The 13,134-nt window shown below is 44.0% G+C and overlaps 1 pseudogene; it reads right to left on the minus strand.

Annotated features, from left to right (window-relative positions):
• Positions 1 to 693: 693 nt before the first annotated feature.
• On the minus strand, positions 694 to 12,725 carry LOC127224741 (zinc finger protein 334-like; annotated as a pseudogene).
• Between the last annotated feature and the right edge of the window lie 409 nt (positions 12,726 to 13,134).

A 13,134-nucleotide genomic window follows, 5' to 3' on the forward strand; every position in this document is an offset into this window, starting at 1 on the left:
TTGATTCCAACATTCCCCAAATCTCTTCACTATTCAAATGTGCTTACATTTTTGTTATTGTTGTTGTTATGTTACCTGCTGTTTTTCTTAACTTACCTGAAAGCTCCAGGGGGCATTTTCGGGCTACCTCTCATTAGAAAAGCTCAACAACCCTTTAGCAAATGCTCACTCCTGTGAGAGTCACTGCAGGTGGTCAAGGGACCATGGTTAGCCCATCTCCTCACTTCTGCAGATAAGGGGATTGGGACCTGTCACTAGGCAACAGGGGGCACAGAAGGTGAGCAGGTTGTATAGTCTGAGCTGTGAATATTGTAAACTCACAAATAGAAACTATTCAATTATCACAGGAAAACTGGTAGTGACCTGGAATCAAGGCTGGACCCTCATATCTGGCAACACACTCTATGTAAACTGACCTGGAGGGTAACCAAGTAGGGATTAATGTTAGTTTCAGGATTTGAAAGGGAGACAGGCACACCTGGTGTAATGTTTGATGCTGAATGTTTTCACAGTAACACTAAAAGTCTGAAGTTCATAAAATAAACTGTATGTTGCCTATGTGAGCTCTCTGATGTTACAGGGCTGATGTCAGCAGAAAATCTTCCAATAGTCCAGATGCTGACACCGTCTCGCTCCTTTATGCATAATTCAGGATTTGATCATTATGTAAGTTACCTGTTGCCTTATTGGAATTTACTTCTTGTGAGTTTTCTGATGTAAAAGGAAGTTTGATTTCTTACACATGTCACATTCATAGGGTTTCTTCCCTATGTGTATTTTCTGGTGCTCAGTCAGAGTCCAGAGCCAATGGTAGCCTTTGCCACATTCATTATATGAACACAGTTTCCCTCCTGTGTAAATTCTCTTATGCACTGTGAATGCTGACTGATGGTGGAAAGATTTCCCACATTCTTTGCATGTATGCCCCCCCACAACATGAGTCCACTGGTGCTCGGTAAAGGAAACTTTTGGCAGAAGGTTTTCCCACACTCCTTACACTCATCAGACCTCTCTCCTGTGTCTTCTGATGGTATCAGAGAGCTGACTTCGGCAGTAGGTCCTCCCACACTCGGGACATTCATAAGGTCTCCTATATGGTTCTCTCATGTGCAAAGCAGCATGAGCTTTGTAGACTGTGCACTTGTGTGTATCACACTCATAATGACTCTGTCATGTTCACTTTTTTCTGCTCACTGCAGTTGGACTTTGCAGTGGGTGTTCGACTCCTTTTACTAAGCACACCATGCTTCTCTCTGGGGCGAGTTCTCTGATAAGTGTTGTCTTAAAAAGCTTCCTGCATTCATTACCTTTTGGATCTGTAGATTACCTGATGTGCAACAAGGGCAGGTGTAGTACAAAAACTTTGCCACACTGGTGGCATTTATAGGGTTTCTCCCCGATATGACTTCTCAGATGCACACTGAGGACCGACTGGCAAAAGAATGTTTTTTCACACTCACTGCACTCATACAGCTTTTCCCCTGTGTGAATTCTCTGGTGTGCTGTCAGGACTGACGGACAGAAGAAGGTTTTCCCATATTCCTTGCATTTGTTTGGCTTATCGCCTCTGTGAGTTCTTCGGTGTACAATGAGGTAAGGTTTCTTGCCAAAGGCATTCCCATGCTCCTTGCATTTATAAGGCTTCTCCCCTGTGTGCAATCTGAAATGCTCAGCCAGGGCTGGCTTCCAAAAGAAGGTCTTCCCACATTCGTTATACTCATAGGATTTCCCCACTCCATGAATTCTCTGCTGCACTGAGAGGGCAGATTTGTCAATGAAGGCTTTCCCACACTGCATTTATATGGCCTCTCCCCAGAGTGTCAAGTGAAGCTTGTCATTATATGAAAAGTTTTCCTACTATAACTACAAGCATAGGGCCTCTCTCCTGTGTGGATTCTCTAATGTACAATGAGGGTGGACCTCTTAGAAAAGGTTTTCCTGCACTCAGCACCTTCATTTCACTTTCTTTCAGCATGTCCCTCCACTCCTGCAAAAGGGGCTGACTTTTGTAGGATGGGTTTCCCTCCCTTATTATATTCAGAAAGTTGACTGAAAGACTGGATGGTCTAGTCTTGAATAAGATCTTCACCAACCTCATCATCACATTTGCTCTGTTTTGTCCTAGAATGGCTTTTGTCAGGCTTCATGTGGAGCAGTGGCTCCTCACACCCAATAGGATCAGCAATTACCATTGCATTTGCTTTGCTTTGCAACAGTTCCTTCTGAATTTGTTCTCAAGCCATTCCCACTAGATCATATTTATGGAGCATTTTTTCTGAAGAAATAGTATTCATGTCAAGAGCAACTGTTTTTCAAACAGGGTGGCTCTGTCTGGCATTGTTTTGTTACTGAAGGCTACAAATTGCTTCAAAAGTGCGTCTTGTGCCCCTTGTTCTTCTCTAAGATATCATCTTCTGCTCAGTGTTCACACTTCCCTGTGGGGTTTTGACTTGGAAATTCTTCCACTATCCAAGGCTCTTCTCCTTGTTCCAATTTTAAGATCACTTCTGGTTTGCTAACATGAAACCCCACTGAGATGAGGTTCCTGTAGTTTTCCAGCATCATCTCTCTATTTGAGGTACTGTTCAGGGTCTAGGTACTGCCTGCCATTCCTCTCAGGTGAAGACCACAGTCAAATCCTTGAAGGAAACTATCACCAAGAACTGTCCATTTTCGGGTGACTCAAGAAAGGGCCAGGAATGGTGACTGAAGGGTGTGATCCGATTTTTGCATGCACACACCTCTCCTTCCCAAGATGTCCACCCAGAGGCCTGCAGCCCCATTGATGCTGGGCTGCCTCACCCAGCTGCTGAACACCCGAGAGCCTTCACAGGCCCTAGGCCAGTTCCTGTCCTCCGATCCTGCCCTAAGCTCGATATCCAGTCTTCTTTAGACTCTATTTATGATGGGATTATTTGGTATTTTGATGTCTAGTTTCTTGAGTTCTTTTTATATTTTGGAGATCAGGCCTTTGTCAGATATGGGGTTGATGAGGATCTTTTCCCATTCTGTAGGCTACTAGTTTGTTTTATTGACAGTGACCTTTGCTTTTCAGTTTCAGGAGGTCCCAGAATTGTCAACAGAAGAATCTCAAATGGCCAAGATACACTTAAAGAAGTTTTTGACGTCCTTAGTTATCAGGGAAATGCAAATCAAAATGACTCTGAGATACCATCTTACATCTTTCAGAATGGCCAAGACCAAAAATGATAATGACAGCCTGTGTTGGAGAGGATATGGAGTAGGGGGAACACTCCTCCACTACTGGTAGGAGTGCAAACTTGTACAGCCACTTTGGAAATCAGTACAGCAATTTCTCAGAAAATTGGGAATCAACCTACCTCAAGACCCAGCATTACCATCCTTGGGCATATACCCAAAGGATTCACACTCATACTACAAGGACATTTGATCAGCTATGTTCATAGCATCATAATTTACAAAAGCTAGAACCCAGAAACAACCTAGATGCCCTTTCAACAGGAGAATGGATAAAAAAAAATGTAGTATATCTACACAATGGAGTGTTACACAGTAGGAAAAAAAAAAGCAGTGACATCATGAAATTTGCAGGCAAATGGATGGAACCAGAAAAAAAAAATCTCCTGAGTGAGATAACCCAGACTCAGAAAGGCAAACATGGTATGTACTCACTCATGAGTGTATATTAGATGCAAAGCACAGGATAACCAGGCTCCAATCCTCAGACACAGAGAAACCAGGTAACAAGGAGGACCCTAAGAGGGATACATGGGTCTCCCTGGGGAGAAGAAATAGATGAGCTGTACTGAGTAAACTGGGGGTGGGCAAAGTAGAGGGGAGGGAATGGGGGGATGGAAACATCAGGGATCAGAATAGCCGAGTTGGGGGCAAGATGGAGGGGGAGAGTAATGAAAGAGATAGAGGGAGCCATTATGGAGAAACCCAGGGAAATTCCCAGGAATCCACAAGGATGATTCCAGCCAAGACTCCTATCAGTAGTGGAGAAGATGCCTAATCTGGCCTTCCCCTGTAATCAGATTGGTGACCACCCTAATTATCATCACAGAGCTTTCATCCAGTACCTAATGGAAGCAGATGCAAAGCTCCATAGCCAAGCACTGATATGAGCTCTGGGAATCCAGCTAAAGAGAGGGTGGAGGGGTTATATGAGGGGGAGGGGGTCAAGATCATGACACCCACAGAGACAGTTGACCTGAGCTTGTGGAAGCTCACGGACTCTGGAAGGACAGCTAGAGAGCCAGCATGGAACCAACCTAAGCCCTCTGCACCTCTGCAACAGTTGTGTAGCTTGGGCTGCTTGTGGGACTCCTAGCAGTGGGACCAGGACCTGGCCCTGATGCATGAGCTGGATCTTTGGGACCTATTTCATATGGTGGGATGCCTTGTGCAGCCTTGATGTAAGTGGGAGGAGCTTGGTCCTGCCTCAACTTGATATGTCATGCTTTGTTGATTTCCATGGGAGGCCTTACCCCATCTGAAAGGAGAAAGAGGAGGAGTGGATGGGGGGGATAGAACAAAAGGAGAGGGGGAAGGGGAAACTGTGGTTGGTATGTAAAATAATTTTTTATTTTTATGATAATATTTTTATTTAAATTTGAAACAAGCTTGTTTTACATGTCAATCCCAGTTCCTTCACCCTCTTCCCCTGTCCCCCCAAGCCCCTACCCCATCCCCTTTCTGCTCCTTAGGGAGTGTGAGGCCTTTCATGGGGGATCTTCAAAGTCTGTCATATCATTTGGAGCAGGGCCTAGCCCCCCCCCCCATGTGTCTAGGCTGAGAGAGTATCCCTCTATGAGGAATGGGCTCCTGAAATCCTTTTGTATCCTAGGGATAAATACTCCTCCACTACCAGAGGCCCCATAGACTGCCAGTCCTCCTAACTAACACCACATTCAGGGGGTCTCAGTCAGTCCTATACTGGTGTCCCAGCTATCAGACAGGGGTCCATAAGCTCCCCCTTGTTCAAGTCAGCTGTTTCTGTGGGTTTCTCCAACCTGGCCTTGACCCCTTTGCTTATCACTCCTCCCTCTCTGCACCTGGATTCCAGGAGTTTGTCTCAGTGTTTAGCTATGGGTGTCTGCTTCTGCTTCCATCAGCTACTGGATGAGGGCTCTAGGATGGCATATAAGGTAGTCATCAATCTCATTATTGGCAAAGGGCATGTAAAATAAATTTTTAAATGATGAATAATAAAAAAGACTACATATAATAGATTCTAGCAGAAAAATAACTTATCTGTGCCACTGTGTATGGAGGAATTGCCGGAAAACATCACCTGTCCAGATGACTCCTTTCTTTCCAGGTCCTACAGGCACATTGGAGATGAAGATCTGCAGGGAGTCCAAAGCATTAGCTTCAATTCTACCAACATGAGGTGTGGTACAAGATAGAAAGATGACTTGAAAAGGGCTGGGAGAAGAAGGGGGCTCTGCTCCTTGGACCTGGTCTGCTTAAACTGCTCAGAAGGCAGGGGACTTCAGAGACAAGACACATTTGCTGAGGACTAAATGGTTCGATGAGACACACATTCTCTGAGAGGCATCTCACCAAAGACAATAATAAATTACTCTTACTTAGGGTCAGATGAGCATCCCAGTAATGCCACAATCAGTGATGTTCAGGATAGTAATTAGACTGTACATACTTAAGGCTAAAATTATGTATAACCTTTAATTCCCATCACTCCATGTTCCTAGACCTTAATAATTCCCTTCATGGTTTTGTTAGTAGAGAAAATTTGTTTAAGCTTTGGTACATACGGTACACACTTTAAGCAGCCTTGGGAAGAAGGGGTGGTTGTTTCGCAACCTGTACAGATTGACAAGAGCCATCAAGATCTCTTGGTTACCCTTTGTAAAGATGCCTGACTCTCTCCACACTTGTCCTAAGTGGTCCACTTTACTTTTACTGGAGTACTTTTTACAGTTGAAATAAATCCAACTTCATTTCACATTTGATTCCCCTGAAACATTTCTCCATCACAGCCATGAATCTTGTTTTGTCTGAGTGGGAAATCTCCAAAAAGAACTTCTCAGGTGGCTACCAGTGCGGTGTACATGAAATGTCTCTGTTGCCAGTGACACAAAGAAAGAGTGGATTGGGGAAATGGGCTGATGTAAGGAGTAAGGTTTTTCCTGCCGGCCTGGTCTCACCAGGGGCACCAGCCCCAAATAACACACAGAGACACTGTATTAGGTATAATGTTGTTGGCCAGTTACTAGTTTCTTATTGGCTAGCTCTGTCTTAATTATTAACCCATTTCTATTAATCTAAGTATTTCCACATGGTCTCATCTTACCAGAGAGTAGACCCAGACCTCTGTTCTCCAGTCTCTACATGCTGACCCCTCCCTACTACTTTCTCTTTCCTCCTTGTCTCCTAGTCCCTCCTATCTTCCTTTCCTGTTGATCAACAGTGCTTTATTCATTAACCAGTATGAGAAACATATTTACAGAGTGATATCTCCCATCATCTCCTCTTTTCTGTCTAAATAAAAAGAAGGGTTTTAAACTTAACAAAGCAAAACACAACACTTATCAAATAAGAATCACAGTTAACAATATTTAGTCCATTAACATTTAGTAGGACTTAAAGAAAATATTCTATCTATCCTATCTTTGTGAGTCTAAAGTCTTATATGTAATTTATCTGTAATCCTATCTAAGGAAAACTATAACCATAACTATTTGTCTTCAACTCCCTCAAAGACCACAGAAGGATAATATATAAACTCTAGAAATGACAGAGACAATTTGCCTGGTCAGTCACCGGAAGTTCTTCTGTAATCTTCCATCTTCAGCTCATAGGCCATAGTGTGTCTGGCAGACTCCTCAGCAAAGCAGGAAACTTTAAACCATCCATCTGTATTGGCAGTTTGTCAGTCACTTTTCTCTGTGTGCTGCAGAATGTCTGCCAGACTCTTCCATGAAGCAGGAACTCTGTAGCAATGTCCATCTTGAATCAGCAGTCACTTTTCTGTGGGTCCTGCATGTCCAGTTTATACAGCATGGAGTCAAACAGTCCAGACAAGAGCAGTATCTTGTCCAAATGGCTAGTCTTGCAATATTGGAAGTAAACTTCATAACGCGTTTCTTCGATGTCCATCTTCCTTTCTGATGCAGGTGGTGTTGCCAGGAGCAGTTGTGCCTCACTGTTAATAAAGACCCTAAACCATTTTAAATGCCATATTCTGTAGGTCTTTGAAAGGTTTGAAGAATTCCTATCCATCTCAAATACATCTTGAAAACCTAACTTAACTCTAAGTTTTGACTTTTATAGGTAATTATCTATAATCTATACTACATTATTTTTAAATGAGCTATATAAACCCAATACCTAAACAAAAGGAGAAATATACATATCACAAAATTGACTTTAAATTTGTATCAATAAATGAAAATCCATTCCAAAACAAAGTATTCATATCTATACCATAATTCCCTTTTTACCTTTAAAAAGAGATTAGTTGCTGTCATTAACCATTTATAACCAACCCCATTTAAATGAAAACAAACAAATAATATTTGGGAATTTGGGCGTCATTCTTTACAAATTGCTTCCTGCTTGTAGGGGCGCTGTCATGGGGAAGCCTAAGACGACATAGAAATCCTGGCTGTATTCTGCAAGGCTGCCTTGTCCCAACTGTTTTGAATGTTGGATCACCTGCCTGGGACAATATTTCAGGGGGTCTGGCTTGATCAAACCATGTAGTCTGGAAGGAATCCACAGCTTTTGATTTTCTGTGGAAACAGAAATAGAAATCCTTTCCCCCAGTAACCTGTTCTTGGACTTAAATTTTGAAGTCAAAGCATTTTTTAAAATATATAAATTGAATTAATCCAACAGCATTTCCTTTAATAGTTGTTTCCTCAGCAGTCAAACAATACAAAGACAATATAATACTACGCAGTATCCAGATTCTCTCCATCTTTACTGTGGCTTTTTTATTACTCTGTTTCTTTTACTTTTATTTTTATTTTTATTTTATTTTATTTTTTTTTTTTTTTGAGACAGGGTTTCTCTGTGTAACTTTTATCTGTCCTGGAATTCACTCTGCATACCAGGTTTACTTTGCTTGCCTCTATCTCCCGAGTGCTGGGATTAAAGGCGTGTGCCACCACACTCAGCTCCTCACTGTCTTTTTAAAACCATTTTATTCCTTTTCTCTCCCAAGCCTACATATATTTTAGAACACAATGTAAACTTTTAGTGCTTTTTCTTAATGTGAATCTGTCTTTACTGTAAATCTTTATCTTTTTCTGGCCACGAGTCTGTATCTGGTAAACAACAACCTTCCTAAAATGAAAGCCACAACTGTATTAGTCACGGTCTATCCAAGATGGCAGCAGGTACTTTTACCGCCAGAACTGAGAGCTATGCTCACTGCCTTGGTCTACGCTGCACCCAGCAGCATGTTGCCCGCTTGAAGATGTGGTCATTGCCATTGCCGCTCTGGTACACACCATTCAGTTGCTAGTAGAGCTCTTTAAAAGCCTTCCAGTTTTTTGCCACTTATGCTGAGTCAGGAAACCTCCCTTGAAGGAGCTGCGCAAGTCTCTGCTTGTCTCTAGCAAAACAGAGTTCAACTGAGAAACATGCTGCTGTTAAGAAACCTTGCTTGTCTTTGTTCTTTTGTTTCTACAACCATTTCTTTAGCTTTTCTTAGTTTTAAGTGGAAGTTCTTATTAGCCACGTTGTGGCACCATATATTAGGAGTAGGTTTTCCCTGCCGGCCTGGACCCCCACCGCAGTGCCAGCCCCAAATAAAACACAGAGAAGCTGTATTTGATATAATGCTTTTGGCTAGGTACTAGTTTCTTATTGGCTAGCTCTGTCTTAATTATTAACCCATTTCTATTAATCTAAGTATTTCCATGTGGTCTCATCTTAACGGAGAGTGGGCTGGTGTTCTCTCTTCAGTCTCTCCATGTTGACCCCTCCCTACCACTTCCTCTTTCCTCCTTGTCTCCTAGTCCCCCCTCCCTTGCTTTCCTATTGGCCAACAGTGCTTTATTCATTAACCAGTATGAGAAACATATACAGAATGACATCTCCCATCATGCTGGAGAGATGGTTCAGCAGTTAAGAGCACTTGCTTCTCTTGCAGAAGACTTCAGTTTGGTTTCCAACTGTAGGGTAAAAGGGCCAGCCAAAGAAACCCACTCTGACCCTGAAGCTAGAGGCAGTAAAAGAAATACACTTTGGCCTTGAAACCAGAGCTGAAGAAACACTCCAGCCCCTGACCAACAGAGCATGAAACCAGCCAATCCCTCAGCATGAAATCCAGCCAGTTTCTGAGCTTGTCAAGCTCAGGGGATTGAAATCTGACCAATTCCCACCCTGAAAATCTTCTCCCTGGAAAAACTCCAGCCCTAAGAAGCCCTATATAAGCCCTGTGCATGTTCATTTGGTAGCTGCCCTTTCCCACCCTAGAAGAGGCAGCCACTCTCCTGGAATCCTCCTTCCAATAAATCTCTTGAGTTTTGGGTGATGACCTTCTTTAGCGAAGGGGAACAGAATCTCTGCTGGGAAACTCCCTACTGGGGCAGAGCAGAGAAACTACTGACACCTCTGCTGAGAAACATCCCTAGAGGAGCGGAGCAGAAGTAACATTTTACTGGAGCCAGAGTAGACTGCTCCATTTCTGCAGGGGTTTCACCCTTAGCAGAGTGAAGCAGAAAAGTAATAACTTGGGCTGGGGCCGAGAAGGAATGGACACCTCTGCTGGGTGTCCTCCCAATGGGGAGTGCAGCAGAGCTCAGTTGTAAGGGCTCTCTCTTGAGAGGAATAGGATTGCCACATCCTGTGGGGAGATCATCGACCACTGGAACCCAGCTTCAGGTACAGCCTGACTCTAACAGTCAGAATACCCTTTCTCTTCAGAGTTGTAGGTATCCAAGACACCGCTCCTTCACAGCTGTACATATTGCCTGACTTCTGACAGTCAGGGTCGCTTTCCCTCCAGAGCTGTAACACTTGCACCAACACCACCCACATTGACTGACAACTATCTATAAATCCAGTCCCAGGAGACCTGACAAACACTTTTGACCTTGACTAACACCTGCACATACCTATACACACACACACACACACACACACACACACACACACACACACAATTTAAAAATAGATATTCTAAAAAGAAAGTAGCATCAAAGTTTCCCTCTTGACATTCCCTCAGCCTAGACACATGGGGGAGGGTCTGAGCACTGCTCCAAATGATGTGACAGACTTTGAAGATTCTCCCATTGAAGGCCTCATCCTCCCTGGGGAACAGAAAGGGGAATGGGACAGGGGTTGGTAGGGGGAACTGGGTTTGACATGTAAAACAAGTTTGTTTTGAATTTAAATTAAAAAAAATATTTTAAAAAGTTTCCATCTTATTAAAGATTAATCTGTGACACTGTCGCAAAAACCTTCTTATACATTAAGGCCTTTTCTTCTATAAATTGTAATTTTAAAAGGTTTATATTTTGTGTGTATCAGTGTTTCACCTACATGTATCATGTACACCAAATGCCCACAGTAGACAGTTTACCCTCCCCCAGATAGAATTCTCAGGGAGATGTCAAACACAATGTTGATGCCTGTCAACATAGTCTTTGAAACCCGGGGCCATCTGTCCAGCCCCTAATTGTATTTGGTGTATTCTCAGAATGTCTTCTTAGCCAGGCCTGGAAACAGAAAGGAAACTCTTAGTACATTTTCAGAATATGCAGTATTTCTTGTTGATGAAACATGTCCATCTTCATGTGAGACTTTCAATAATCATGTTGGACAATACAAATGTTTATGTTCCTTGATGATGAAGGTAATTTTAATTGTTCAATGACAACTCCTTTGGTAATAATCATTCTCATAGAACACACACAGAGGACACAGAGGAACACACATGCAAACACACACACTGTGTATACACACACATATGTACATACATATATACATATGTATACATATTTGTTAAAAGGACTTGCACATTAAAAAGAAACTCTAGAAGTCCATATTGGTATCAAATTTTATGAATCTACACATCACCATGACAAGTATAAACCCCAAAATCTAGCGGTAACTGTATATTTTTAAAGTATGTTGAATTTTTAAAAGGAGACATGAGTGTGGGACAAATAGAAAACACGTTACAGAAGTATGGATACATAAATCTTAAATTGAAAATGGTGACAAAACACCAGTTTCTAGAACATCTTAAGAAACAAAGAAATGAGGGTTCAAGGGTATCAGATTCAGGCCAAACTCCAAACATACACAACACCCTCACCTGAGAGTATGGAGGAAAGAGAAAATGCCTGGTTTCAGCTCCATTCTGTCCTCTAAAAAAATGGGCCAAAACAAAATTCGCCTGACTACATCCTGGGTTGAGACTGACTGGGCCACTTAGGATCTGTGGGCACTGGCCAAGGCCCAGTCCTACCATGAGCATCCTCTGAACTGAGAGAGAGAAGGCAGAGGGCCAAGGACAGGTAAAGAGCCTGCATACACTGCTGTGTGGAGCTGGGAGGCTATGGTCGACACATCCACACTCACTCACTCATCTGTCCTGTTTCCCAGGCTGCCATGGTAACTGTCCCAGCCCAGGGCCCAAATGCAGAAATGACAGCTCTTGCTGCTCCTCCTGGTTGGACCCAGGCTCAGAATTGGGCTCAGAGTATTGTTGACCTGGCAAGGACACATCCACCACATCCTCTAGTTCCCTCCTCTGTGACACAGGAATGGCACTCACAGTCACCCATAGAGTGACAATGAGTACCAAATGGGCCACAGGAGAGGACAGTGGGATTAGCAACACAATCTTGCTAAAGAGGCTGGGAGCCACAGAAGCAGTCACAATGACTACACAAGGCTCCAAGTCTTTGGAGGACTGGGTTGTGACAAGACCATGACATAGCCCACATTTCTATTGTGACACTCCTGTCCACCAGTTCAAAGACATTCATGATGTATGCCAGTGCATTAGCTATGGAAACATGTATATTCAAACTGGTACTTTAGGACACAAAACAGGTCTGGATGGATGTTGATGCACCTGTGAGATCAGGTGGAATTCAGGGAGAACTATCCTAGAGAGAAGGAGGAGGACCAGTGATGACTGAGCTTAAAGGGACCATAGAGGAATTAAACTGCGAAGGGGGGTGTGTGTGTGTGTGTGTGTGTGTGTGTGTGTGTGTGCGTGCATGCGTGCGTGCGTGCGTGCATGTGCGTGTAAATGTGCGTGACTGCGACATGGGCAGGAGGAGACCTTTGCATCTCAAAACTGGTGTGAGGAGGTTGTGGCCCAGTTGTGGAAACGATGTATTATTGTGGGCTGAGGGCCATGGAATGACTTTCAGTTCACAGGGCATTCTTGTCCCTTCAGGAGTTCTCACCTGTGACTGAACCTCAGGGAGAACACCACGATTTTTGCCATTTCAAGAAGACAAAGACATATGAGACAGGTGGCCGAGGTTGGGGGCTCCAGATGGGGAGGGGGGCCCAAACCGGGGGCTGTGGTCCCACCCCTTACCAGACTGTGTGTGCACTGGCTCACCTGTCCCCGCACAAGTCCCAAAGAGGGCAGCAAAGTCCTCTTGCATCACCCTGCACACTCCATCTGAACCCAGGGTGCACATCTCCACTGGGCTGGAAGCAGGCAAAGCCCAGCCTCTTGCCTCCTGTCCCCTGCAGTTGGGCTTCACAAGTTCACAACAGTGCTTTGCATAGTACATGGGTATGGGGCTCTGAGATGCCGACCTGAGGATAATGGAGCAAGCAGCTTCAACCTCTGAACCAAGTCTCCAGCCCTTCCCCTTGTTTTGCGTTTGCGGGAGGGAGAGGCATCAACTTTCTGCCATGTGACAGGATTCAGTAGCTTCCAAGTGGCCAAGCAGGTTGACAACAAGAACCAGACAGTAAGGGAAGGCAGACACAGGCCAAAGAAGCCAGGGCCACAGTCTCACCGCTTCCTCTCCTCCTCAGAAGGTCTGAAGGACTGCTTGCTGGGACTCAGAGAGGCCAAGCAAATGTCCTCAGAGACACCGATAGTGAAGCAGAGACCACACAAGCAAGCAGGCAAGACAGAGCCCAGGCTCTGCTGTCCAGAGACCTCGGGACTCGGGATCTGGTGGGGAGGGCTCT

Source organism: Phodopus roborovskii, unplaced genomic scaffold (assembly GCF_943737965.1).
Source record: "Phodopus roborovskii unplaced genomic scaffold, PHOROB, whole genome shotgun sequence".
In the NCBI taxonomy this organism is placed as follows: Eukaryota; Metazoa; Chordata; class Mammalia; order Rodentia; family Cricetidae; genus Phodopus; species Phodopus roborovskii.